Here is a 23,559-nt window from a genome sequence, read left to right as displayed (position 1 = left end):
TACCAACAGGAGGCAGTATCCTGTCGTGGAGCGGGGCTAGGTGGTGGTTGAGGGGGGGTTCCCTTCTCGGCAAGCAACTGGTTGAGCAAGGTCTTCATGTCGGCGACTTCCTGCCGTAGCTGCTGCATACTTTGGTCACTGGCACTATATGGCATGGGAATGTTTTCACTCACAGCACTATGGTCAGTAACACCTGGGTTGTCACTACACTTTGCACGAACACTATGCACTGGTTTGTGTACCGAGGTATGTCGCTGGAACAACCTATCTGCTATTTCGCAGTATTGTTCGTCGTCCTTATCGCTGGCTAGAGCTTCCAAGTGTAAGTGGAGGGCGTCCGGCATCTTGGAGAGGTGAATGGAGCGGAGGAGTTCCTTGGGCAATGACACCTTTGCCCGGGTGTTGAGGTTGGCCATACGGGTGTATAGCTGTGAGGGGGAGGTGTCGCCGAGTTTGCTCTGCTGGATATCTCGGTAGAGCTGGTCGTCAGGCCTGGCGCATAGCTTCCGTAAGGCAGTCTTGAGGGCGGCACACTTGCCTTCCGGAGGAGAAGAGACGGCGTTACGGACAAGGGCGATGACGTCCGTTGGTAGAGCGGCGATGTACGCGCCGAAGGCTTGGTGGTCCGGAACGTCACCTTGAGTGGCTAAATAGGCTTCTGTGTGAAGTAGCCAGCTCTCCAAGTCACGGGAGAAACTGGGAAGTTTCACTTGTGAGTTTTCCATAATCCTGGTTGTCCTTCACCGGGGTCACCAATTTGTAGTGGTTTGGTTCGAACAAGCCAGGGAAAATGAAATTCACTTTGGTCTCTTATTCTAATCTCTTTGGTAAAACAACCACAAGTAATAGCCACTGCTTAGTGGATCTGATCAGTCGTAGCTGGACGGTGAGCCTAACGTCAGAGGCGGTGGCGGCTGATGACGGCGAGGCTCGATGGGACTGCTACAAGACTGGACGAGATGTTGTTGCTGCTGCCGTGGCTACTACTATTCTGCCCTGACTGGTGTGTTTAATTTGGGAGAGCTCCCACGGGCTTTGAGTGTGAGCCCGTTTGGTGGGTGATTGTACATACGAGTGTTAAGCCCTGACTGAGTGTGTGTGTAATTGGGAGAGAGGCTCCCACGGGCTTTGGTTGTGAGCCCGTTTGGTGGGTGATATGACGTACGAGTGTGTGTGGGCCCAGCCACACACACTCGTACATTCACAAGATGTGCACACGCATGAGAATGCGCATGCACATCTCCGTGAATGCACCCTTCTTGATATAGCTGTATTATATTCAACTGGTGACATCTTCGTTTTATAAAGTAGATAAGAGGGAGGGGGGTGATCCAATGTATGAGTGTGTGTGACCTTGGCCACACACACTCATACATATATTGGATGTGCATACGCACGCAATATGCGTATGCACATCACCATGAATACACCCTTCCTAACAATGAGCATATATTGAAATAAATGGGGGGGGGTGATTCAATGTACGAGCGTGTGTGTCCTTGGTCACACACACTCGTACATACATTAGATGTGCACACGCATGCAATATACGTATGCACATCGCCATGAATTCACCCCTCCGAACAGAGACACATATATATAATAATTACAGGGGGGGCTGGCACTCCACCAGCCGACGCAGTTCGTAATCGCTAAGGTGGCGGCATAGGCGACGCACAAGACCCTCAGATGTTGTCGGAGGCCCTCTCCTCAGAAAAGCAGTTGCGGGGCAATGCTGGAGGTAGTGGTTCAGGGTGGCTTCGGGGTGGCGGCAGTGACTGCATCTTCTTTCCTCAGGAGTGGAGTTGGTTTTAATTTCCCAGAAACAACGGTCCTCCAGCCCTGACTGGCCGCCGCTGCCCTATTTAAGGGTCGCTCGCGGCTCAGCGTAGTTGGCAAGAGAGGTCGCTAGCCGCTCGAGAACCATTTGCTGGCTCCTGATTGGCTAGCTCATATTCACCTCTTGCCAACTATGGGAAGTGTGTGACCGCCTGTGGCTGCGTCACTACATATGAACCAAGGAAACGTATTAACTTGTATGAAATTAATTTATAACGATATTTTGCTATATGTGACCCTTGGAAGTGAAAAATGTAGTTTCTATAGAGTTATGCATAACATTAAGAATAGGATATTTTGGTTGGATATTTTTGAAATTCCCTTGTAAAACCAAAATATACATCAAGGCTATGGATTAAACTAATGAATGAAAAAAATATTCCTTTATGAAGCGAAAAAAATGTACATCAAGGGCATGAATTGCATACATGTAAATTATAATTAAATGAAAATACTTGTAACATATCTGACAGGGTGAAGATGTTCTAATTAAAATGTGATAAGTTAGAGTAAGACCATATGAAAGCTACATATACGAACGAGGAAGCCGAAACGTCCTGTGACGACACTGAGGCCGACGTATCCAGCTGGGCCAAGAATGTCCGGACTAAACCGGATCGACGGGCGTGGAGGTAGACTCGTCACCCTGTTTCACCAATCCAGCTGTTTTGTGGACACGAGTACCACCAATAAAATCCTCCTCTCCCACAGACAGCAGCACCGAAACCCAATCAATCCAAATCCGAACAGGTAGTAAACCCACAATCACAATAGTTACCACGTAGCCTACCCACCCATCATCCCCCACAATTCCAAACTTCAGGCCAACCTCACGGGGCCCTTACTTGGGGAAGCATGGGGGGGTGCACGGGCCGGGGAATGGAGGGGGGGGGGCGGCAATTCTAGCTTGGACATGCCGCCCACAAGGCTGACAAAATTATTATAATAAAAAAAGTCAAAGGAGCCCTGAATATTTTACCGTAATATACGAATTTTGCGTTAGAATAAACAGAATATGAAATATTTTTTCCCTTATCCTTTCTGGAATAGGGACATTAAATATAATTTTCAAATTTTGTTTAATTATTTCGCAAGCCAATAGTTATAATAATAGGCTGTAAGGGATGGTGGAGATGGGAAGTGGGGATGGGGGAGGGGGGGCGTCACCACTGAGAACTTTGCCCCCGGGGGGGGGGGCACTTAGACACGTAAGGGTTGTGCAACCTCAACCAACTCGCCACCATCACCAACCTTCTTAGGTGGCGACTTCAACTCCCAGTATGTCAACAACTCCGAAACCGACGGAGAGTTCGATTTACAGAGCTCGACTCGCTAACCATCATGAACACCCACAATCGTATGGTATGCGTGGTCGGAGGTCAAACCAGAAGGTTGAAATGTGATTTCGTGTAGGGGGAAAGCGCATTATTCAGCGAAAAGGGGACGGTTCGGTTCGGTTAGCAGTGCCCACGTGCCCACCCGCGCCCCATAAATATGTGTTCGGAGGAGCTGTTGCTATTTGATTTTGCCTCTGACTTTTTTCTTTCTCGCTCGTTCTCCCTCATTCTTTCTCTTCTTTCTCCCTCTTCTTCATCACCTTCTCTCTGGCTGCCATCCTTTGCACCCCTTCCTTCTTTCATGGATCGCTTAGATTCTCCCTGCTGCAGCCATTCCTACCTGATTCCTAGTGGCACTGGCACCTGACACTTAGGCTTAGCTCTAGACCTTTAGCGCTTAGTGTGGCCTTCTGGGTTTTGGTGGGGAGGGAACCTGCCACACGTGGCCGGCTTTGTCAACGGCGTGGCTTGGCTTGGAACATCCCCCGTCAAAACGGAACTGTCATGCGATAACCCCTCCATTGAAAATATGCTCCTCCCTACCTTTAGCGAGGAAAAAATCGGGACGCTCGTGTGGCAAGGTAGGAAACCTAAAGCTTGGCTCCCTTGCAACAGCAGGTCGCTTGTGATGGAAAAAAGAGGCGAGTAATTATGCAATCTTATTTCTAATTACAGAATTTGGAGAAAAAATAACGAAAGTGCAGAAATACATCTTAGTCCTATCGCTCAGCTGGTTAGGATGGTGTGAAGGACACAGGACACGGCAGTATCTTTTGTACAGCTTTAGCCATGTCCCCACGGTCGAGCACTGTCCGTCGAGCATGAGGGATTTGCCCGTCTACGGGCAACTTTAGCAGGCAAACCATCAAACTGGCCGTTCCTGGCGCTATTACAGGGCAGTGGAAGGAAGTTTGACGTCACTGCCAAACGCACAAGGTAAGGTGCGGGCAGACCACTTAATGCTGAGTTAGTAGGACATGATGGCCACATCAAATACATGTTGGTCTCAACAAGACACAGCGACATTAACTGACCTGTATAGAGCACACGAATGTTTATGGAATGTCAGGTGTGACACCATGGTGATCGTATTGCACTACACCACTCGCTCACAACCTCTGCTTACGGCTGATTAACTACCAACGACCGTAGTCAGCCGTGTGAACACCTTCGCGGGCATAGTCTGGAGACTGCCCGGTTAGGGCACAGCCTGCAATCTCTGTTAGTTCATGCACGGATGCTCCACAAGAGTCGGTGAATTTGCAACGTCCCCTCTTACATCAACATTACCATTTTTTTTTAAACATGCATTTGGTGATTTCCTGACTTACAGTACAGCTAGCTAGGTTTGTCGCCACCGTTCACCTACTACTCATCGAATAGCTCTGCTGCCTCCTTGTGGGTGGGGAACGCCTGCCTGACGTTTTTTTTTTTAACACGGAGAGCTTCATGCTTAATTCTATCCATGTGGATGGAGAATTCACGGCCAGATCGCACGTGTTTGACGCGATATACGATGTCGCTGATTTTCTTGGTCACCCTGTATGGGCCCTGGTACAGGGGCTGGAGCTTTTCTGATACTCCCTGCTTGGGCCAAGAGGTAACATATACCCTGTCTTCCATGCTAATTTACCTTACTTTCGCTCTCAGTGAAGGTAAGGCTTGTAGCTGGTTCAAGGAATTGTTGGCATCGCTCGAAGCATTAGTTGGAGGTGGTCATATTTTCCTGCGACAATTTTTCGACATTGTACCAAGGGGTTTGCGACTTTGTGAATCTTATGTATGGTCAAATAGGATGTATGGGAAAAAATGAGGCGATTCTCACAGGATTCTGTGGTATGCGGTGTTATAAGCCAAGACCACGAAAGGGAGCATTTGATCACAACCTGCCTGGTTATCCTGGACAAGGGACCGGAGGATTTTTATGATGGTCCCGTTTACTCGCTCTACTATTACATTGCTGAAGTGGTGGTATGGGTGTGATGGTACGGCAACCGGTGTTCATTTTCTCGTACACCTGTTTGAATACCTCATTCATGAACTCACCCCTACGGTTCGTGATCACTTGCCTAACTCCGCGACTCTGGTCGATGGATTGAAGTGCCCGGGGCAGCGAGCACCGTGCATCTACATGCCAATCATCGAACACTGGAAACTATAGGATGGAATACCACAGGTTTCCGTCCTATCCCCACACTCTTTGGCAGGCCCGTGTAGGGGGGTGGGGGTGGTGCCCGAGCACCTGTCCTTTTGTCCTGTGCCCCAAAAGTACCCTTCACAAAAATATATAAAAATGAATGAAAAATTATTTTTCACAGGCTTTTTCCATATTTTTGCCATTCAGAAATTATAATGTGGAAAATGGTGTTGCAGCCTATCGGATAGTTGCCAAATACGAATAATACAAAAGTGTGAAGTGCCCAATTTCCAGCCCAAAGTAGCCCCTTGCAATGTCTGTACATGTTACTGCTCTTTGGTTTATACAAGCACGATATACCCACACCCCATACCCCAGAAATACAAATATCTTCATATGCAGATAACATAAGAAGTACATGTACAGTCACCAATAAACGCAGTGTCGTTTTATCAGGCGGGCTTAAGCCACGTCCACACGGTCGAGCTGTGCCTGGCAGGGCAAAGTCTGCAGTCTATGCCCGCGTAAGATGTCCACACAGCTGTCTGTGGTGGTTGGAGGGCAGTCGGACGCCAGCAGTTGTTGTGAGCGAGTGGTTCATTACGGTAAGATCACCATGGTGCGCTCCATACTTCGAAAGAAGATAGCACTATATTCTATCATAATTGGTGCCTGCATTAAAAAGAAAAACAAGAGACCACAGAGACGTGTCTGGTGCCGGGAGTGGTTGCAGAGACGTGAAAGAATATTTCTTTGTCGCGGCTCGTGCCGCTTAAATTCTTCTTATCGGCTTAAGAAACCTGCACAGCGAAGCTATAGCGATAATCCCATACCACACTCCTGGTCATATGGCCATTTCCCGAAGGTTGAGTGTGGTTTGAATTTTCCGCCAAAATCATCGGAAATTTAAAATTCCCGGCTCTGTGCAGGCATGCGCATTGTCGACCCCACCTCCCCCTCCCTATTCCCTCCCTTCTTACCCGGCTAGCTCGAGCCGGACGTCGCGTCACTTCAATGAGAAATGAAGGCTTCGCCTGTGGGAGGAGGGAGGGACCCTAAATCTGTGCAGGTTTCTTAAGCCGATAAGAAGAATTTAAGCGGCACGAGCCGCGACAAAGAAATATTATCGGCTGAAAGAAACCTGCACAGCGAAGCTATGCATGAGACGAGGACAGGTGGGAGGAGAGGTGAAGCCTGAATCAAACCGTTATTACGTGTGTCTTTCCTATGGGAGACTTATTCATTTTATCACTCAGTAGAGGGGAGACAGAAACGTCAAGTACCCACGCCGAAGAATGTGACATGCACAACATTGCACTGTTCACACAATGCGTAAATTATACGAAATTTGTATCCTGTTCAACGGTTCCCGGCCCCTCCCCACTCCTCGGTCGCCCTTTGCCCCCTCCACTTTTTTGAGATGAGAGGGGTGGAGCCGTTTCCATGGCGACACATGGGACAGGGGCGACTGAGTGGTAGAGACACCGTGTCCCCAAGGGAGTCGTCGATGTCCAGTCCCTAGGTCCCGCACCCGCTCCACAGAGTGGGTGCGGAGAAACTCCAGCGACCGGCGTAGGGCCCCCGACCGAAGCCAGGGACGCAACAACCTGTGGAGTGCTGAGGGTATCGGCCCGGGCAGGTCACGCGGGAGAAGCAGTATGCTCCTGTCGACCTCCCGTACCAGCCGTCGGCGCCCCAAGCGGCTCAGTGGAAGGGCCGGGGTCGCGAAGTTGAGGGGGGGCGCCGCCCCCTCTCCTCCGAAGGAGGGAGGACGTGTGAGAGAAGCACGCTCTTTTGGCGCAGGGGAGCACCCGAAGGACGCTGACTGTGTCCCACTCAATCCCGAGCCAATAAAGTCTGTGTGGGAGCAAGGGCAGACCCGTCCCAGTCCACCCCGAACTCCACGTCCGCCAACACACTCAGAGCCATTGAGATGTCGGCCGATGCACCCTCCCCGGTGGGCAAATGCATCCACTAGCCGTCTAGGAACATGAGTGTGGAGACGCTTGCTTCCGTCCAACGTACGCCTACCACTCTCACTAGTTTCGTGAAGATCCTCGGGGTAAGCGAGAAACCGAAAGGGAGTATGCGAGGCCAAGTTCGTTTCCGAGCGACCTCGTCCGTGGGCGTTAGTCAAGAGGCTTCGTCCTGGGTGAAGACGTTCCCTGAGCGTCTCCCACGAAGACGGGCCTGGACCCTCGGTATGTATCCAACTCACCCCAAGTCTTCCCGCGGGAAGTTCTCGAAGCCCGTGGCGAGCGTCTTCATCCAATAGTGTGCTATGGCAATTTGTGACGTCTCGTCACCCACAAGCGGACTTCTATATGTTTAATACCTAGTGACATCATGTGATTGTACTGTGACGTCACCGGATTGATCATGGCGCCATAGGATCGTCTCGTGACGTCACAGGGACACAAATTGACGTCATAGGACTACATGGTGACGTCAATTTATCACAATGACGTCATCATACCGTGACATCACTGAGTCACAGTGAGCGTTGAAATAAATTTTGACATGGTAAAATTCTGGACCATCATGACTGTAGATTAAATTAAGTTGAATAGGAAAAGTCATGTTCATTTCGACCTAAGTCACAGTGAGCGTCGAAATTAATTTTAACATGGTAAAATTCTCGACCATCATGACTGTAGATTAAATTAAGTTGAATAGGAAAAGTTATGTTCATGTTGACCTGAGTCACAGTGGGCGTTGAATTAGTTTAACATGGTAAAATTCTTGACCATCATGACTACAGATTAGCTTAAGTTGAATAGGAAAAGTCATGGTCATTTCGACCTAAGTCACAGTGAGCGTCGAAATTAATTTTAACATGGTAAAATTCTCGACCATCATGACTGTAGATTAAATTAAGTTGAATAGGAAAAGTCATGTTCATGTTGACCTGAGTCACAGTGGGCGTTGAATTAGTTTAACATGGTAAAATTCTTGACCATCATGACTACAGATTAGCTTAAGTTGAATAGGAAAAGTCATGGTCATTTCGACCTAAGTCACAGTGAGCGTCGAAATTAATTTTAACATGGTAAAATTCTCGACCATCATGACTGTAGATTAAATTAAGTTGAATAGAAAAAGTCATGTTCATGTCGACCTGAGTCACAGTGGGCGTTGAATTAGTTTAACATGGTAAAATTCTTGACCATCATGACTACAGATTAGCTTAAGTTGAATAGGAAAAGTCATGGTCATTTCGACCTAAGTCACAGTGAGCGTCGAAATTAATTTTAACATGGTAAAATTCTCGACCATCATGACTGTAGATTAAATTAAGTTGAATAGGAAAAGTCATGTTCATGTCGACCTGAGTCACAGTGGGCGTTGAATTAGTTTAACATGGTAAAATTCTTGACCATCATGACTACAGATTAGCTTAAGTTGAATAGGAAAAGTCATGGTCATTTCGACCTGTTTTTTTTTTTTTTTTTTTACTTATATCGATATCAATATCAATATATATATATATTCATTTATTTATTTATTTTTTATAAAAATAATATTGTACAATTCACATAGTGCATAAATTCTATGTAGAATATTGTATCTTGCTCAGCGGTTCCTGGGCCTTCCCCTACCCCTCGGTCGCCCTTTGCCCCCCCTTCTTTTGCGAAGAGGGGTGGAGCCGTTCCCATGGCGACACATGGGACAGGGGTGATCGAGTGGTAGAGATACCGTGTCCTGAAGGAAGTTGCTGATGCCCAGCCCCCGAGGTCCTGCACCCGTTCCACAGAGTGGGTGCGGAGAAACGCCAGCGATGCCGCGAGGCCTCTGATGTTGTGGGCGTGGGGGGCATGGCCCGGGTCGGCCTTCCGGTGCCCTGTTGGTGGTGTCAGCTAGCCAAGACAGGAAGTCCAGAACTGTGCTAGCGGAGATGGTCACTATCGCGTGTCTCCGAAGGAAGTCCTGGAATCTCCGGTTGGGAGGGTTGTTGGATCTGGATGACGGTCGGGACCGTAGCGAAGACGCGGTCTGTCGCTTCCTGGTCGAACAGACCACGGGAAAGGGGAGCTGCTCTCACCACGCCCCGGCGAGCTATCTCCGGGGCCGACCGCGCTGCAGACTGACGAGCTGCCAGACGAGCCGCGGTGAAGGCCCTCGCTGCTGGGGGTAGGGCTGAAGACGCCATGTTGGCTGTACCCTCTGCCACGGTAGAGAGTGCCGCCAGGGTGTCTCTGCATACAGAAAACACGCGAATCAAATTAGTAGGGCGAGAAGGATCCCGATCCCCGGAGGGTGTAATAAAGTCACATCGCTCAATTGTAGAACGTATAACATATGCGAAGCCGAGGTCGTTTCCGAACGACCTCGTCCTCGGGCGCTAGTCAAGAGGCTCCGTCCTGGGTGAAGACGCTACCCGAGCGTCTCTCGCCAGGACAGGTCTGGACCCTCTATAGATTGAAATATCCCACTCACCTCAATTCTTCCCGCGGGAAGTCCTCAAAGCTCGTGGCGAGCGTCGTCAGCCAGTTCCTCATCATCGCCATTGCCGTGACGGTCGAGATGGTAGAGGCAAGGTCTTGTCTGGTCGAGGCCTCCGTCGTCAGCAACTTAGCCTCCGGTTCACTAAGTTGCTGGGGAGGGCGGGGTCCCTGCCCGAGTGCCACAAGCAATCGCGCAGGCCCTCCGGCGCGAAGGGTGGTGGCAGGACGACGGGGAATGATGAAGGGATATGCCGTCGAGGAGGAACCGTCTTGGGTTGGTCTTGGGCCCGCTCGAGAGCAGGGATGTCTAAGGCTTTCTCCCCTTTCTCCTGCGGGAACCAGGCGTTTGGGGAGAGTGCTACCGCCGGTGAGTCCCCCGACCTGTCGACAAACATATGCCCATCAGGGTTTAAACGAGGGTTCTCCAGGAGAGCACCTAATGCGTCCAGAGTGTTAGAGGTGGAAATCCTGGAGGGCGTGGAGGCCGGGGCGGAGAGGGGTCGAATCTTATATAGAACCTTAGCCCCCTCCGCGTCGTTGGCCCACTTTAGGATAACGTCATCTCTCCTCCTCCAGCCCTCCAGTAGCGAGTAGTCGGGAGACCAGGCCACTAGCTTGTGATCTTCTCCAAACGAGTACTCCCAGGACCGGGGAAGGTCACACCATGAGAAGGGGTGAACTGAAGAGTCCGTCATGGTAGGAGGATAAGGTAAAGAAGAACTGTAGTGGTCCTCCACCCCGTCCAACCCGACGGACGTCTGATTGGGGGGTTCCTCCTGAGAGGGGCCTTCTAGTCCTATACCTGTCGCCGGCACGGAGGGGCGGAGGGAAGGACCAGGAGGGAGAGTGGGAGGGGGGGCTAGAGCCGTAGGTTCAATAGGAGGTTGCTCTGGAGAGGGGTGCGTTATGATTTGCGCGGTCTGAAAGGCCGGATAATGTGATAGGGCCGATTCAAGGACGGGGCCTATCAGGGACGGAAGGAGGGCAGCCACTTGGGCAGCCAGAGTTCCCTCTCCCCTCGTTTCGTCCCCCGGCTCCCTGCCCTTGTGGGATTTACGGCGAGGAAAAGGAGAGCGAGGAAGGGAGGGTGAGTTGGGGGGAGAGGCTGTGGAGGGTGGGGACAAGCTGAGCGTCCTGGACCTCGGTGAGGCAGACCTCTTTTTCGAGCGAGATTTCCTGCCGGGTTCACGTGAGTGAACTAGGGAGGAAGACGAGTTCGTGGGGGTGCTTGACAAAGCAAGCCGTAAGGGTTTTAAGGACCCTTGATGGTCGGATGTATGGGGCTGCCGAGAGGCCTGAGGACGCTCGGGGACACCATACTCCGTAACATCAGACTCGTCCCCTTGTACTCCGAGAGGCCCAGGTTGTCCACCAACGGAAGTCTCGGAGACATAGGGAGACGGATGGCGAGGGCGAACGAGGCCCAATTCCACGCCTAACGCCGGATCCGCCCACACCAGGGGGGGGGGGTCGTCAGCGGATTTCAATTTCCGAGCTCTGCGCCATGCCTCCCGAAGAAGTTCGAGGGCGGCTAGCTTGGAACGGGTTTTGGGAGGAGCAGCACGAATCTCCTCAACCCGCGCTTTGCACACAACGCAGGCTAGGGGGTTAAAGCCAGCTTGTGAGAAACAAGGGGCATGGCGGGAGCAGAGGTCGTGGTGGCCGTCTGACGAGATCCTGGCTGTGCAGCCGGATTCCACACACAAGCGTTTGGTCTGAAAATAGAATAATGATAAACATAGAAGGGGTGTCCCAAAGGTGTCTGGACACAACACCGAAGGGGAAAAACTGCAGGAGAACAGGTAGGGCTCCCTACGAGAACACACGAGCACGAGCAGGAACCAGACTTACCGGCATGAAAAGAAGGTGGGTTGTGGAGTGACCGACTCGTCTGGTTCCGCGATGCTAAGTGACGCGACGTCCGGCTCGAGCTAGCCGGGTAAGAAGGGAGGGAATAGGGAGGGGGAGGTGGGGTCGACAATGCGCATGCCTGCACAGAGCCGGGAATTTTAAATTTCCGATGATTTTGGCGGAAAATTCAAACCACACTCAACCTTCGGGAAATGGCCATATGACCAGGAGTGTGGTATGGGATTATCGCTATAGCTTCGCTGTGCAGGTTTCTTTCAGCCGATAATGGGTAGCTCTGTGACAATCCTACGTGAATTGCATGAGGAAAATGAAACTTTGTTCCGCAATTACGTGCGGATGGACATAAACAGTTTTTATATTCTTGTATCGAAAGTGGAGAGCTATATTCAGAGGCAAGAGACAAATATGAGGCAAAGCATTACACCAGCAGCACGTTTGTCTCTATTTCTGTAATCAAAACACCTTACATTCCACAGACATTCATGTGATTTATATATATCAATCGAAGTTATAGTGTCTTGTCGTGACCAATATGCACTAGCACTCGGTGTGGACATGGTGTACTAATAACGTGGTAGTCAGTGGATCTGCCTACACCTTACCTCGTGCGTTTGGCAGTGACGGAAGACCTCCATCCACTGCCCTCTATTGGCACCGGGAGCGGACAGTTTGATGGTTTGCCCGCTGAAACTGCTCGTACAAGGGCAAAGCCTTCGTGCCCGACGGACACTGCTCGACCGTGTGGACGTGGCTTAAGGAAACTAAAAGATAGTAGTGTATAAAAGAGGGCTTTTGCCATTGGGCGATTGAGCGAGCGATTAATTGGCGGTCTGTACTGAGCGGGTTTGCTAACTTTGCTCGCACCTCACCTCGTACGTTTGGCAGCGATGTCAGCCCTCCATCCATCCACTGCCCGCAAATGGTGCCGGGAACGGACAGTTTGATGGTTTGCCCGATGAAATTGCCCGTTGTCGAGCAAAGCCCTCGTGCCCGGCGGGCAGTGCTCGACCGTGTGGACGTGGCTTTAGACAGGTAATGTCCTTACCCTAAGAGATGCCTGCCTTAAACGAGATTATTAACGCCCGCGGTGGTTGGACTAGCTATAGTAGACGCAACGAGAACTGGCCACTAAGGCGGGGTAAGGGAATTTCCCGGTATTGCCACATCTCAAGAGATAACACGGCCCGCACGGCTCGCCCACCCACCCACCCACCCACCCACCCGCCCGCCCTCTCTCTCTCTCTCTCTCTCTCTCTCTCTCTCTCTCTCTCTCTCTCTCTCTCTCTCTCTCTCTCTCTCTCTCTCTCTCTCTCTCTCTCTCTCTCTCTCTCTGTGTATATATATATATATATATATATATATATATATATATATATATATATATATATATATATATCCATGGCGAGAACGTGCGTGTGGATGCAATGTTTTCTGAATGCAGTGTGGGGGCGTGGCCAGAGAAGGGATAGAGTGGCAACGTCGCTCTCTCCCGCACATATGCCATGTCCACGAATCGAGGAAACGAAACCTTTGTATAGAAAACATTGCTTTGATTTATACCTCAGTGGTGGTGTGTGACAAAAAATTATAATATAATTATATGTGGCAACATTATAAAATCATAAAATAAAGTTTAAAATAAAATAGAATTATAAGATAATTATATGTGGCAACACAGGGGGAATCTCCGTGCTCCGCCCTAATGGCCAGTTTTCGATGCACCGAGTATAGTGAAGTCATTCATTTGTAATACAGAATTACAGTCCAACTTGTTCAACGTGTGAAGATGCACATTGAATAACCCTATAATAACTAATGCATTTTACATTATATTTAATATAGGGCTAAAGGTATAATTTCAACGAGCTCCTTTTGAGCTAGCAAACGTTAAAATTTATATAAAAACAACTAACGTCATCTTCAGTTGTGTTCGTCAGGCTGTGTATATCCGGTCTTGTAGACGTTGCTTAGTCTTGGCGAGGTTACTTTTCAGAAACGAGGTGATAGAATCCATAGTATACAGATGTATTAGCTATCTGTATCAGCAAGAATACATTTAGATCTGTTCACGTAGAAGTTATATAATGTTTAGTTTCCGTAACCATAGTTTTTTATGGGTCATAATAACTTCAAAATTGCAGATGACGTAATCTATTTTATTCTATGCTAAGAAGAAAAGTTTAAACACTATATTCTAGTATAAGATTTGTATTCATTTCATCGCTTAGTTCACTTACCAATCTTTATTTTGAACACTGAACAATTCAATTGGATGCATTTAATACATTATACATGTAACAATTCAGTTTAATTTACATTATATTTACTTTAGGGCTAATATTCAATGTGTATCTTCACACAATGAACAAGTTGGATTGTAATTATGCATTACAAATGAATAATATTACCTGTCCGAGCCTAGCCTGGCAAGACGACATTGCTTTTGTTGGTGGCTGTACACACCGTAATGCAGACAGAGCCGCAGAAATATTACAGCCATAAATGACCATCTCGGGTGGGATTCCTAGTCCTTGGGTCCCTTAAATTGACGACACACCACCAACCCCCACCTGTGCCAGCCACAGAGCAAAACCTGTGATATTATAATTCTTTACAATTGGTATTTTCTGTTCTTCCCCTGGTGTTTGCCAATACTCAACTCTCGCATGATAGTTCACAACTTTCCTTCATGCTTGTCTGAGAGAGCACGTGGTGGTGAAAGATACAAAAAGCATTTGGATAAGAGGGGTGAGAGGGGAGGGGTGCCCGGGATTGAAATTACACAGATATTATGAGAGGGGCAGCTAGAGAAAGAGAGCTAGGGCGTGGGGAGTTCCGGGGGGTGAGTATGATGAATACAGATTTAGAGCAAGAGGAGAAAAGCGCTATGGAAAGGGATATGACAGGAGAAAGAGGACGGGGGTGGAGAAGGGGGATTATTATTAATATCATTATTATTATTATTATTATTATTATTATTATTATTATTATTATTATTATTATTATTATTATTATTATTATTATTATTATTATTATTATTACTATTATTATCATTATTGTAGTTATTATTGTTATTGTTTTTGTTATTGTTATTATTGTTAATATTATCATTAATATTGTTATTATTGTTATTAATTATATTATTGTTATTGATATTATTAGTAATATTATTATTGACATTATTATCATCATTATCATTATTATCATCATCATTATTATTATTATTACTATCATTATCATTAGTCCTAGGTGGGGACTAAGATTACTTATCTGTAGAGTGTGGTACCACTATACCATAAAGCTCTCTCTCTCTCTCTCTCTCTCTCTCTCTCTCTCTCTCTCTCTCTCTCTCTCTCTCTCTCTCTCTCTCTCTGTGTGTGTGTGTGTGTGTGTGTGTGTGTGTGTGTGTGTGTGTGTGTGTGTGTGTGTGTGTGTGTGTGTGTGTGTGTACCTAATTGTATTCACTTAATTGTAGTATACAGGAAAGAAGCAGCGCTCTTACTTTGCAATTTATCATATCTATAATCTTCTCTTTGTATACATTCCTCAGGTCATTATAATAATGGTATACATTTTTTTCATTCTTGTTATCCTTGGTCCCCACAGCAACACGTTCGCTTTTCTGCATGACTTGTGGGCTTGATCGGTGACCGTGATCGGTTTCTTGGGGACCGCGAGCTTCCTGCAAGAGCATTTATAAATAAAGTGGTCTGGCGACCGAATAAAACCTGACGACAGCTAGAATAAACACTAAAGTCTTTAAATATCTCAAAGTATTTTAAATAAATACAATAATACAATATCCATTCTTAGACAAAGATCTCTTCCGCTGTGTCCTTTCTTCTTAATGTGAGTGACCCCAAGACTTGTGCGGTCCTTATCTTGATGTCGAGTCCATCAGACCGCTTTTTGTTTTGTTTTTCTTGTGGGGTGAGGATTCGTGACGCGAGTCTGTATATATATACAGCGCACATGTATTTGTACCTTCTCTCTTGCCCAGGCCATCGACAACACTGTAACTGTGAGTACTTGATCTCAACAATAGAAAGGGTTTTCCTAACTGGTGTGACCGATATTCGTTCGTTTATCTGTTGATTTGCAATCAACATTAAAACTGTTTATGAGTCGCGATTTCGAGAATGTTTGTGAGTTCAATTTCGCGTGTGAAATTTGATCTTAGTGATGATAGATGCAAACTTGATACACCTTCCAGGATCACTTGGAAATAAATAAGAATTTTGATACGCACGAAGACGTGATGCAACAGATAACACATTCAAGGCAACTTCCTTGGGAAAACCGAAGCAAAATCTTAGCGTAGTGGCTAGAAACGAAAGAACCCCTTAACAACTAGGTTCTGCCATTTGGCGAATAAGATCGCCTGGCATTAGCGAGAAAAGACCTGTAAAACGTAAAGAAGGTCGTCGTAGCGGTGAGGTGAAATCGTATTGCTCATTGAAACGAAATCAAAACGCCTTGGTGTTAGCCACATATTTCATCCTATCTAATGCCTGACGATTTTATTCAGCTGTGTTAGCAAAATCGAGACATACGGAATCGAGTTCCCACTTTGTCACGAATCCATCTCTCGGTTACAATATTAACACTGTGTGAAAAGTTTCAACGTAAAGAAGATATTGAGTATAATAGAATGGGCAGAATGTATCATCCGTGAACCTGCTGTGAAACAGTGCCCAATAGCATTATGTCAGTCAAGGGATGCAAGTGAACAAAATTCCGAAGCTGAGTAAAATCGCGTGGCGTTATGGAACCTGATGTTATAAAAGTACCGTTGTGGGGAATATCATGAGCAGTGTATGGCCAGGAATAACTGCGAAGTGGGGTTTCAGATATGAGGAAGGTAACAGTACAAGTACCAGATCATATAGTAGGACGATTCTGGGTGGAAAAATGTTAAATATCGCGCGAAATAATAGCAAGTTGCCTTGCGTTTCGCCCGTGCCACACACAACCTATAGGCAAAAATAAAAGGGGAATTCTCTCATGGAAAAGACGACTGAAGGGACTAATTTGTCTGATCAAGAGGTCAGTTAGATGTGGGAAGAATTAAGAAAATGGGAGGCTCGGAATGGTGCACAAGACGTCATTCGTGTAAAGCTACGGTTATACTAGTCAACGGAATGTTTGAAGTCCAACCTTATGGTTGAACAGGCATTCGTCCATCCAACCCTATCTTTGAACGAGTGGTTAGACGCGAGTCAAACATTACCGTTAGAGATGTTTCCACCAATGACGTAAAATGAGCTACCTCAAGCCCCACCCTCTATCCAGAATGTGGAACTCTCATTGACTGAGTCTACGACAGTCCTACGTTATGGCAGTTTCTCAAATACTTTTCTCCAAACAACTTTGAACGACTTACGATCTGTCTAAAAATGCACATTTGACTATATTTGCATATCTCTCTCGCACACACACACGCATTTATTTTATTTGTTTATTTAAAAAAATAGATAAAAAAAATAAAAATACATACATTACATACATATACCAAGGCTTGGCTACCTCCCTTGTAAGGGGGAAAAAGCCTTGGTATATGTATGTAATGTATGTATTTGTATTTATTTATTTATCTATTCTTTTTTCTTATATAGCCTGAGAGAGATGTCATTTTTCCCTATGGTAACAGAACTTTGTATAATGAAGGTTCAGATTATTTTGACCAATTCGTTCGCCATAAGCTGACGCACCTTTTTTTTTTTTTTTTTTTGCCAACGGAAAACTATTTTATTCAGCTGAGGGGAGGACGCACGCACTCACTCTTTCACTCACTCAATCACTCGCTCTTCCACTCACTCAACCAATCAATCACTCACTTTTTCACTCGCTCTCTCAGCCAATCAATCACTCACTCTTTCACTCTCTCTCTCAACCAGTCACTCACTTTTTCACTCACGCGTCCACTCCCTCATTCATTCCGTGGAGACGCTTCGAAGGCGGTGCCCCGGACACTGTTTCGAGGCGCCGCCGACCGGGCGATTCTTCTCTCCTCCGGCCCGCGTCTCGAGGAACCCCGAGATTCCTCAGTGGGAGGCCTCCCCCGACAGGCGTCGAGTCTTCCTCCCGGCGCTGGGCATCCGAGACCGGCGGGCACTCCGAACACACTCGCGCGAGTGCCGCCGGCCGAAGTGCTTATCGTCTCTCGTGGCCCCCGCGTCAATCTTGTGCAGCGGTTCCTCGGGGGCCCTCCGAGGACCGACGGACGAGTCTCGGCGGAAGGCGGGCGAGCACTCCGAACACTCGCGTGATGTGCCGGAATGCCCCTCTTCTGCCTGCGCCTTCACGCCGCCGAGAAGAGCCTTCAGGGGCGATCATCTAGAGGGATCTCGAAGTCCCTCGGGACGTAGGCGTATGCTGGAGATCCTGGCACCCCGTCGTTGTCGTCCCGTCGTAGTGCCGGAAGCTGCCCTCGTCGCGCCCAGCTTGGCCAGAGCCCCGGCAGCAGAGGCGTCCGCGACTCACGACAGGGGCACGGATCTCGGATGGATGGATGGACACACACACACACACACACACACACACACACACACACACACACACACACACACACTTTCAACGAACGGACGGCTTGACGAACGCTCTGAAGAAAAGTGCAGATTGAGGATACCAACGCAAAGAGAAGTGCCTTTTTGTATTTGCAGGGGGGGGGAATTGCTCGTGAGGTAGTGGGAAAGTAAGGAAAGAGGAGAGGGGGAGGGATTACTGGGGAAATGGAAGGTAATGAGGATGTGGAGGACTTGGCCCAGGCAGACGGGCGGAAGGTCAACATGAAACGACCACCGGATGACGAAATGGCAAATAAAAATGTAAAGATTAGAAGTATAGAGAGGAGAAATACAGTAGAAAGTGACGAGAATATGTTCCAGGGATTTAAAGAGGGTGGGGGGGACACAACCCCCCCCAGACTGATAAGACTAGAGGAGAGAGTTGATAAGGTGATCGAGGACTTGGAACGTAAGTTAGGTAATGTAGGCTCCATTCTCCAAAGAATTGAAAGATTGGAACAACTAGAGAAGGCTAACAGAAACTTAACTGAAGAAGTAGAGGACCTAAAAAGACAGTTAGGAAATGTAAAGGAGGAGAATGAGAAATTGAAGAAGAATAGTAATGAAAACAGTGAGAAAATAGCTACAGAAGCTAAAAATTGGAGAATAACTCAAGAAGGGAATAAGGTTTCATTCACTGACATAGTCAAACAGCAATTGAAAGAACATAATGAAGACTCAGTTATTAAAGTGATGAGACAGAAGGAGAATATAGTAAGAGAATTAGCTGACAAAAAGAAATGTATAATTATATTAGGAATGGAAGAGAAACATAACCCAGATAGAACCGCAAGAATCAAGGAGGAAAATGAAAGGGTAAGCAGTTTATTAAAATTAGTCCAGGAAGATGAACCAGAAATTATAAAGGAAATTGAGGAAAAATTCAGACTCGGAAAATATAGTACAGATAAGACCAGACCAATTAAGATTAAATTCAGGTCACAAACAACGGCAGAGAAAATTCTATCCAAGACAGGGAAACTAGCAACAAATGATCAATATAAAAAGGTATGGATAAAAAGAGAAATGAATAAGGAGGAAAGAGAGGCAGAAAAGCAGAAAAGAATTGAAGCTAAGGCAAAAAACGAGGAAAGAACGGAGTCAGAGAAAGAGAGATTCTATTGGAGAGTAGTGAACATGAAAATAAAGCAGTTCGACATACTAAAGAAAAACATAAGGGAAACAGAGAACACAATGGAAGTGGCAGAAAACTAAGAGTGTCTTACACAAATATAGATGGATTGATAACAGGATTGAATGAACTGAATGATTATTTGAAAGAAAAAGAACCGGACATAATGGGAATTGTAGAAACAAAAATTAAAAGGCCCACTACCACCCAACAGTGTAGGACATGATACATACAATTATTGGATTAGAAACAGAGAGAAAAAACAAGGGGGTGGAGTTATGTTCCTGACAAAGAAGGATATAAACGTGAAAGGTGTCATATATGGAAAGAATACAGTAGAGATGATTATGATAGAAGTGGAAGACCGAGATAAGAAGAGCAGAAAATTTGTGATCAACTATGTGCCTCCGAAAACAGCCTCATGGGAGGAGAATGAACATAAAAGTATGTTAGAGGACACAAAGATAGCATTAACTAAAATAATGGAAGACGGAGGAAGAATAGTTATGATGGGCGACTTTAATTGCAAAGAAATCTGCTGGGAAGAAATGACAGTAAAGAGTGGTGATGACTCATGGGGAAATGCTCTACTTGAGATGATTACTGACCATTCAATGACACAATGGATACAAGAGAACACTAGGTATAGAAATGAAGAAGAACCATCGAGGCTAGACTTAATAATTACATCTGAACCTAGAATAGTGGACAAGATTGAATATAAAACACCAATAGGTAAAAGTGACCACATATTGATTGAACTGGAACTTAATGAAGAAAAATATATGAAAAGAAATGAACAATATAGAAAAGGAAGAATGATGTATGAAAAAACAAACTTTGATAAAATAAGAGAATTCTTCCAACAAGAAAACTGGGAAGAAATATACAAAGAAGAAACATCAGTGGAAGAGAAATGGAATATTTTGACAAAAATTTACAAAGAAGGAGTGGAAAAGTATGTCCCAAGACAAAAACAAGAAAAAGAATATGTAAAATGCTGGTACAACAAAAGTTGTAGGGAGTTAAAAGACAAAAGAGACAAAGCCTGGACCGGATGGAAAAAAGACAGAAGACCTGAAAAATGGAAAATATATACTGGTTATAGAAATGAATATGTACAAAAGTGCAGAGAGAGGGAAGGAAAATATGAAAAAGATGTTATAGAAAAGTGTAAAGATCAACCAAAACTATTCTACAGATTTGTAAACAATAAACTGAAAAACAAACAAGACTTGGAGAAATTAAGACAAGGGGGAGTTGAATACACTGAGGAAATGGAAATGGCAGAAATTATGAACAAACATTTTAAATCAGTGTTTACAAGGGAAAATATACAACCTGAAGAGATTGAGTGGAAGGAAAAAGTCCCCCCTATGGAAGAAATAGAAGTAACGAAGAATGAAATATTGACACACTTGGGTAATTTTGATGTCATAAAATAGCATTGGCCAGATGAAATAGCAAACTGGATTCTGAAAGAATGTAGGAATGAACTGGCAGACAAAATACATAGCATAATAAGCAGTTCCTTAAAAGAAGGAAAAGTTCCAGAAGATTGGAAAAAAGCAAATATAGTACCTATATATAAAGGAGGAAATAAAGAAGAACCTACCAACTATAGACCAGTCTCTCTAACAAGTACAATAGCAAAAATATGTGAAAGAATTATCAAAAGTAGATGGGTAAAATACTTGGAAAAAAACAACGTACTAAATCCAAGGCAATTTGGATTCAGACAAGGACGATCATGCGTCACCAATTTAATATGTTTCTATTCAAGGCTAATAGATATAATACAAGAAAGAGATGGATGGGCTGATTGTGCATTTCTAGACCTAAAAAAAGCTTTTGACAAAGTACCACATAAGAAGTTGCTTAAGAAATTAGAATATGAAGGAGGAATACAAGGTAAATTGCTAAATTGGATGGAAGACTTTTTGCAAGAAAGAAAAATGCGAGTAGTGATAAGAGATCAGCACTCAAAATGGAATGAAGTAATAAGCGGTGTCCCGCAGGGAACAGTTCTGGCCCCAATAATGTTTGCTATATATATTAATGATATGGATGAAGGAATTGAAAGCTATATGAGCTTCTTTGCAGATGATGCAAAATTACTGAAAAGAGTGAAAACTGAAGAAGATTGTGAATCACTACAGAGAGATCTAAATAAAGTACAAGAATGGAGTAGGAAGTGGGAGATGGAGTTCAATACAAAAAAGTGTAGTATAATGGAATTTGGAAAAAGCAAAAACAGAATAACAGGATCATATAATTTGGGAGAAGAAGGAATAAAAAGAGTAGAAAATGAGAGGGACCTGGGAGTCATTGTTATGAATAATATGTCACCTGAGAAACATATAAATAAGATTTTTGGAGAAACTTATAATTTAATAAGAACAATCAAAGTGGCATTTACATACCTGGATGAAGAAATGGTGAGGAAAATCCTAGTCACCCTGATAAGACCAAGATTGGAATATGCAGCAACGATATGGTCACCAAGTACAAAAAAATGTATAAAAAAACTTGAAAGAATACAAAGAGCAATTACTAAACTGGCACCAACACTCTCAAAACTATCATATGAAGAGAGACTACAAAAACTTAAACTACAGACACTAGAGCAAAGAAGAGAGAGAGGAGATTTGATAGCTATTTACAGAATCATGAAAGGCATAGAAATTACTGATAGAGAGAATCTGATAAAATGGGATGACAGAAATACAAGAGGACACGGAAAGAAAATAAAAAAAGACAACTATAGAAGAGATTTGAAAAAGAACAGCTTTCCTCACAGAGCAATAGACAGTTGGAACAAGTTAGATGAGAAAGTGGTGTGTGCAAAAACAATACATGAATTTAAAAATAGTTTAGATAAAATGAGATATGAAGACGGGACCTCACGAGCATAGCTCCCCTTCCCGTAAAATACAACTAGGTAAATACACACACACACACACAAAGCTATTAAGAAAACTCGAAACAACAGGTGTACAAGGAAAGTTATTGAATGGGATGGAAGATTTCTTGTTTGTCATAAAAATGAGGGTGGCACTTAGAGATAAAAAACCGACCTAGGAAGAAATGATAAGTGGAGTCCCACAAGGTTGAGTATTAGCTCCGATAAGGTTTGCTATATATATAAATCACATGGATGAAGGTGTAGAATGTTATATGATATTTTTTGCAGACGATGCAGAACTACTAAAGGAAGTAAGTACAGAAAAAGACTGTGAATCAGTACAGAGCCAAAAGAGGGAAATTAACTTCAACATCAAGAAATGTAGTGTAATAGAGTTTGGAAAAAAGTAAAAAAAAAAAAAAATATATCTATATATATATATATATGTATATATATATATATATATATATATATATATATATATATATATATATATATATATATATATATATATAATATCAGGACAATATAAAATCGGTATAAAGGAAGTAAAGAAAGCTCCAAAAAGGACTTAGGAGTAATTATCACCAAAGATATGTCCCCAGACAAGCATATAAACAAAATAGTCGGAGAAACCTACAATTTACTAAGATCAATGAAGGTGGCTTTTAATTACTTGGATGAAGTAATGGTAAAAAAATATTAGTCACACTGATAAGATCAAGATTGGAGTACACTGCGACACTATGGGCACCCAGTACAAAAAAGAATACAAAGAAATTAGAATCCAAAGAGCAACGACAAAGATGGCCCCAACACTTTCAGAATTGACATACGAACAAAGATTGTCTAAACTAGAATTACCAACCCTGGAACAAAGAAGAGAAAGAGGAGATCTATTGGCCTTTTACAGAATCATGAAAGGCATGGAAGTCCTTGACAGAGAAGACTTGTTAAAGTGTGATAAAAGAAAAACAAGAGGACATGAAAAGAAACTCAAAAAGGATAGTTATGGAAGAGGTCTGAAAAAATAGTTCCCACACAGAGTGGTAGATGTTTGGAACAAATTAGACGAAACAATAGTGTATGCAAACGCCATACAAGAATTTAAGAACAAACTAGATGCTGAGAGATACAAAGACGGGTCACTACGAGCATAGCTCCCCTTCCCGTATAATACAACTAGGTAAACACACACACACACACACACACACACACACACACACACACACACACACACACACACATACTCCGAACTCATTACAAAAGCAAAATAGGAGAAAGATTTGGAAGTGTTGATAAAAGACAATCTGTCTTCTGACAGAT

General features: G+C 44.9%; 1 protein-coding gene across 1 annotated transcript in view; it reads left to right on the top strand.

Moving 5' to 3' along the window:
- The first annotated feature begins 15,623 nt into the window (after positions 1-15,623).
- The window catches only part of LOC143038867 (uncharacterized), a 44,456-nt gene continuing 36,520 nt past the window's right edge, over positions 15,624-23,559 (top strand). Inside the window, exon 1 of the mRNA XM_076208513.1 lies at positions 15,624-15,651. The gene's annotated coding sequence lies outside the window, so the exon portion shown is untranslated. The remainder of the gene's footprint in view (positions 15,652-23,559) is intronic.

Source organism: Oratosquilla oratoria, chromosome 25 (genome assembly GCF_046742065.1).
Source record: "Oratosquilla oratoria isolate Oo_2021 chromosome 25, ASM4674206v1, whole genome shotgun sequence".
Lineage (NCBI taxonomy): Eukaryota > Metazoa > Arthropoda > Malacostraca > Stomatopoda > Squillidae > Oratosquilla > Oratosquilla oratoria.
Note: the sequence above shows the minus strand (reverse complement) of the source record. Positions and strands in the feature narration are given on the sequence as shown.